A 6,551-nucleotide genomic window follows, 5' to 3' on the forward strand; every position below is an offset into this window, starting at 1 on the left:
CAGTGGATTCATGTCCTTGTGGTGACCCACAGCTGCTGACTTTCTCTGCTCTCTACAGCCAGGCTTGCTTGGCCAGACTCCCAGCTCTCCTCCTCCCATCCCTAGGGAAGAGAATCTCTGTCCTTTCCCTGGCAGCTTATAAGAACACCTGGAGGGAGGCATCACTCAAGCGTGGGGCCATCTGGGGTCTATAGTCTGCCATTATTCTGCAGTCTTTCAGCACTCTGGAAATCCTATCGATACACAAAGGAATATCTAATGCAGGTCTGGCAGCCCGTTAGAAATGTCAGCTGATGCCGGAGTCTCCATCACCACCTCCGACCCCACCACTGACCACGTAATGGTCGGCTCCCGTGCATCAAATTCCCCTTAATTGGCCAGCCGCCATGAGATTGCGTGTGGTCGGCAGCTCTTGGCCCTGGCGTAAGTTTGGTATTGTCAGTAAGTTTGAAATTTTATTCTGATTTCCAATATCTAAGTCACTTATATATATATATAAAAAACAGTGATCCTAGCACTGAACCTTGGGAAACACCACTGTTCCCAAAGACATGAACCCAGTGCTGCAAGTGACTCAATGACTTTATCCTCGAGTCTGAAAAACAACTGTTTACCATAACTCGCTATTTTTTGTCCTTAAGCCAATATTTTTATCCGAATTGACACTGACTCTCCTATTCCATGAGCCGCAATTTTGTTAACCAGCCTTTTATGTGTTATTTTGTCAAACACTTTCTTAAAATTGATATAGACAACATCCACTGCATTCTTTTCATCAACCTTCTCTGTGACTTCATCAAAAAGTTTAATTAAATTAGTCTAGCATGATTTGCCATTTCCAAATCTTTGTTGGCTATCCTTAATTAGCTCAAACCTTTCCAAGTAACTGTTGATTTTTTTTCCCTGATTATTGTTTCTAAAACCTTACCGACCACTGATTTTAAACTGACTGGCCTGTAGTTACTAGAAATGTTTTTTTTAATAAGGGTGTCACATTTGCTACTCTCCAATCCTCTGGTACCTCTCCCGTATCCAGAGAAGATTGGAAGATTATGGCAAGCCTTTCCCTATCTCAACTCTTCCTTTAGCAACCTGTGATGCAAGCCATCTGGATCAGGCAACATATCCACTCTAGCCTTTCCAATACCTCCTTCCTATCAATTTTCACTCTATTGCCTCTACCATCTCTGCTTCTACTGATATTTTGTCACCATACTCTTCCTTGGTAAACACTGATACAAAGTACTCATTAAGTATTCTACCCTTGACCTGCGCCCCTAAGCATATGTCACCCTCTTTGTCCCTAATAGGACCTACCCTGCCTCTTACTACCTGCCTTCTATTTACATGCCGGTAAAATATTTTTGGGTTCCCTTTTAAATTGACTGCCATTCTCTTCTCATATTCTCTCTTTGCCAGTCTTATTTTCTTCTTCACCTTCCCTTTCAACTTATTGTATTTAGCCTGGTTCTTGTTTGAAGAATTCACCTGACATGCATCTTTTTTTTGTTTCGTCATATTCTCTATCTCCCATGTCATCCAAGGAGTCCTGGTTTTGTTTCCTATGCATTTCCTTCTTGTTGGAATGTACCTAGCCTGTACCTGAAACATCTCCTTCTTAAATCACCATTGTTCCATTACAGTTTTTACTGTCAGTCTTTGGTTCAATTTTAACTCGGGCTAGATCCCCTTCCATCCCATTGAAGTCAGCCCTCTTCCAATTTAGAAGTTCTACTTTAGATTGTTCCTTGCTCTTCTCCATTATCAATCTAAACCTTATGATACTTGGCCCACTTGACCCACCTCATTCCCCAGCACCGGATCCAGCAATGCCTCCTTTCTAGTTGAACAAAGAACATACTGGTCAAGGAAGTTCTCCTAAACACAGTACAGAAATTCCTCCTCCTCTTTTCCCTTTACTCTAACATTGTCCCAATCAATATTTGGGTAACTACAACAAGAACCTGCATTTATATGGCATCTTTAACATAGGAAAACATCTCAAAATGCTTTACAGGAGTGTTACCATACTAAATTTGACACCAAGTCACAAAAGGCAGGTGACCAAAATCTTGACCAAAGAGGTAGGTTTTATGTTGCGTCTTAAGGTAGTAAAGAGAGGCTCAGTGAGTTGATTGTGCACATGATGTGTGCACAGATTTCCAGATCATATCCCGAACTGATGATTACAGAAATGTTCTGCCACCTAAATTATTTGATTCAGCTGGTAGAGTGGCTTATTCTGTTGAACTACAGTACAAAGATCACACAGGGCTGAGAGTTAACAAGAGTTCGCAATGAGGAAGGCACGGGCCGTACCCAACCAGCCCGTGCTTGCAAAACTCAAAACACAGTGTCTAACGCTAGATGTGATTCCGCAATTGGACAACATTTGCTAAATAATCCACAGTGTGCTAAGAATTACGCTGACAACCAATTTAAGATTGTCAGTAGGGCTTGCAGTGTGGCACATTTGCGTGTTCTAGAAGCTACATATAATAAACAGGGCCCTGTTCTTTGCAGATAGAAAGAACATGTACAAACATTGCGCCTGTTTTAGCTGAACAAAATAAGTGACAGCCATTCGCTGGTTCATTCCACAGGGCAATGTCTTGACCAATCAGAGTCAAGCTGCCTGTTTTAAATTTCAAACAAAGTGTGGCAGTTAATTGTCAGTCACCGTAAACTGGTGCATTTGCCATGGCAACGCCTCTACCAATCAAAGTTCACTTGCCAACCAATCAGCACTCTCTTCTCATGCGGTATAAGTTGTTGTTTTCCCTTACATTGGTTATTCTTGTGATTGTTCTGATGAATGCAAGACGAAAAGCTTCAACAATATGTCTCTATTTTCAGCAATACTCAAGTTCTGTATCACTAAACAACAAATTATATTTTCCTTTTTCGAGATTTGTACTCTTCAAGCTGAGAGACATCACTCCACAGAATGCAACGTTTTCCCGAATTAGGTACTGAGCAGCAAGTACTTGAGTTGATACAGTGGATACAGTGAGCCGCTGTTGTAGTTGTGTTTGCAGTTCTTCCATTTTGTCATCGGAATAACAAAGCTGGTTTTAGTCCTGTAACTGCAGTGAACAGGCATGCAGGTCCCCTTTGACCTGAGCTAAAGAAGCACCAACATTAACAGCACCTAAAATGAAGTTGCTTGTGTTCTGCCTAACAAAACACTTTATCTCCAGCCTCAAAGCAGACCCTCTAACACAACCCAATGCTTTTATTTCTCTGAGCTAGATTGCCAATTCAGGGCAGTTTTGTGCTGTTGGTCCACGTTAACCAGCCCAATCTCATTTGATATAGGGCCCTTACTGACACCAGAATGAAAAATCTTTTGTCACATTACTATGGACTGGATTCAAATCCCAGAGCCAGAGGTGAAGAGCCAGTTCCCATGACTGACTCCAAACCAATGGCCTCGGACTAGATCTTGTACACCGGAGAACCTAAAATGCATTGTCATAGAGTCATAGAGTTATAGAGCACAAAAACAGGCCCTTCAGCACATTGTGTCTGTGCCGGCCATCAAGCACCTAACTATTCTAATCTCATTTTCCAGCACTTGGCTCGTAGCCTTGTATGTTATGGCGTTTCAAGTGCTCATCTAAATACTTCTTAAATGTTGTGAGGGTTTCTGCCTCTACCACCTCTTCAGGCAGTGCGTTCTAGATTCCAACCACCCTCTGGGTGAAAATATTTTTCCTCAAATCCCCTCTAATCCTCCTGCACCTTATCTTAAATCTATGCCCGCTGGTTATTGACCCCTTCGCGAAGGGAAAAAGTTTCTTTCTATCTAACCTATCAATTCCCCTCATAATTTTGTATACCTCAATCATTTCCCCTTGATCCTTCTCTGCTTGAAGGAAAACAACCCTAGCCTTTTCAGTCTCTCTTCATAGCTGAAATACTCCAGCCCAGGCAACATCCTGGTGAATCTCCTCTGCACCCTGTCCAGTGCAATCACATCCTTCCTATAGTGTGGTGCCCAGAACTGTACACAGTATTCCAGCTGTGGCCTAACTAGCATTTTATACAGCTCCATCATAACCTCCCTGCTCTTATATTCTATGCCTTGGCTAATAAAGGCAAGTATCCCATATGCTTTCCTAACCACCTTTTCTATCTGTGCTGCTGCCTTCAGTGATCTATGGACAAGTACACCAAGGTCCCTCTGACCTTCTGTACTTTCTAGGGTCCTGCCATCCATTGTATATTCCCTTCCCTTGTTAGTCCTCCCAAAATGCATCATCTCACACTTCTCAGGATTAAATTCCATTTGCCACTGCTCCGCCCATCTTACCAGCTCATCTATATCGTCCTGTAATCTAAGGCTTTCCTCCTCACTATTTACGACACCACCAATTTTCGTGTCACCTGCGAACTTACTGATCATACCTCCTATATTCACATCTAAATCATTAATGTACACTACAAACAGCAAGGGTCCCAGCACTGATCCCTGTGGTACACCACTGATCACAGGCTTCCCCTCACAAAAACAACCCTCTACCATTACCCTCTGCCTCCTGCCACTAAGCCAATTGTGGATCCAATTTGCCAAATTGCCCTGGAACTTTGTGAGCTAAAACAATTACAGTATAAATATTCACAGTTATACTGGTAAAGAATCTGTTTTCACCTTTTTCCAATTTGGAATACCAATGAAGAAAGTGTGTCCATTGCAGTTTGACACAGTTCTGGAGTACAATCCAGTGTTCGCACTATTGGATGAATAATCCTTGAGGCATAGTCGGTGAAGTCCAGAGATTCTGTCAGACGATCCAAAGTTTCCAAGGCAACGCTTGCATGTTAGGAAATAGATGCATGATCAGCATGAAACTGGAACTCAATTTTTGTTCTTCCTCCTAAACATGTAAATACTTGGCTATGTTGTGTAATTCCATATACCTGGAGACTATTATTTTGTTACATTGTAGATTTTCCATACATTTTTGCTATATGCAGATTCTATACTTCTCCATGAATTACGCATTGTTAAAATCAAGCCTTTAGATACAATCGTATCCATTGTCTCTCGAGATAAGGAGGCCCAAAAGAAAGAAGAGATACAATCAAGACAAAAGGGAAAGTATAAGTACAAAGACCCTTAACTATAGATCTGTTAGCCTCACTGTTATTCTGACAGCAAATTATATACCAATGATTTTGTTAAATAGAACATAGAAAAGACGTACGAACATATGAACTAGGAGCAGGAATAGGCCATTTGGCCCCTCAAGCTTGCTCTGCCATTCTATAAGATCATGGCTGATCTGTTTGTGGACTCAAATTCAAAAACTTGTCCCCCGACTCCTCCCCCCCCCCCACCCCCACCGCCACCGCCCCCCCTCCCCCCACCCCCAACAGTTCTCAATGTGTAAATTGGCAACTTGGTTGACAATGCTGACATCAAGTTTGAAAGTGACCAATCTACTTAGGAGCTAATTATGAAACTATTAGTTGAATACTCAAAAACGCATTTGTACTATTTCTCAAGAAAAAAAATGAATTATGAATACTAAAGATGGAGTATAACCTTATTTTGAAAGGTCTGCGAAATAGCAAACTGTAAATATACAACTGTTAACTTACTTTCTAGGTCCCAGTGACACTTCCTGTCTATCGAACAGTTTGACAATTGGAGGAAGCAAAAGGTGCAGATAATCACTCAGGTTTGCTGCAAAAAGAAGCATATAGAAATAGAAACTTAAAACAACAGCACTGAAATTTTATATACAGGGCATTAACCTAGACTTCTGGATTGCTATGGTATGATATCAATGATTGCTAGTTCAGTGACATTCCCACTCTGTCACATCTCCCCATACTGCTGAGGTCAGCAGAAGGCCAATCACCACCTTCGCAGCGTCTAGGATGAGGTCCTGCCAACATCACTCACACCTCAGGAACAAATATAAAGATTCTACACAGGAGTCTCAGCACTCAGGATAGGAATGAGGAAATCTGGAAAATAAACAGTAATAAAGATTTCATTTCCCACCTTTTACCTGCCCCTCATTACTGTGCAAAAGGGATTAAACTAGAACAAGAGACTAAACTCTGGAACATTGGATGAGTGGGCACACACAGCAAATGGAATAAAAGAATTAGAACAAAACAACGGGGATTAATTATAACCCAACACAGTGGGACACTGATATGATTAGATAGGCCATCTGTTTTACATGCTGTTTCCACGTTGTTTAACACTGAGACCTCCTATCTCTGCCTCTGTAACATTGCCCGACTCCACCCTTGCCTCAGCTGATCTTTTGCTGAAAACCTCACCATGCCTTTGTTATCACTCGGCTTGACAATTCCAATGCACTTCTGATTGGCCTCCCATCTTTCGGCCTCCATAAACTTAAGGTCATCCTAACCCTTGCTGCCTGTATCCTAACTCACATGAAACCCTGTGTTCACTGACCTACATTCGCTCCCAGCTAAGCAACGCCTCAATTTTAAAATTCACAACCTTGATTTCAAATCCCTCCATGGCCTCGCCTCTCCTTATCTCTGTAATCTCCTCCAGCTCC

General features: G+C 41.9%; 1 long non-coding RNA gene across 1 annotated transcript in view; it reads right to left on the reverse strand.

The window, feature by feature from the left end:
* LOC137351932 (uncharacterized) overlaps nt 1-5,716 on the reverse strand; it is a 105,177-nt gene extending 99,461 nt beyond the window's left edge. Inside the window, exon 1 of the long non-coding RNA XR_010969599.1 lies at nt 5,608-5,716. This is a non-coding gene — a long non-coding RNA (uncharacterized lncRNA). The remainder of the gene's footprint in view (nt 1-5,607) is intronic.
* Nucleotides 5,717-6,551: the final 835 nt, after the last annotated feature.

The sequence above is a fragment of the Heterodontus francisci genome, chromosome 37 (assembly GCF_036365525.1).
Source record: "Heterodontus francisci isolate sHetFra1 chromosome 37, sHetFra1.hap1, whole genome shotgun sequence".
In the NCBI taxonomy this organism is placed as follows: Eukaryota; Metazoa; Chordata; class Chondrichthyes; order Heterodontiformes; family Heterodontidae; genus Heterodontus; species Heterodontus francisci.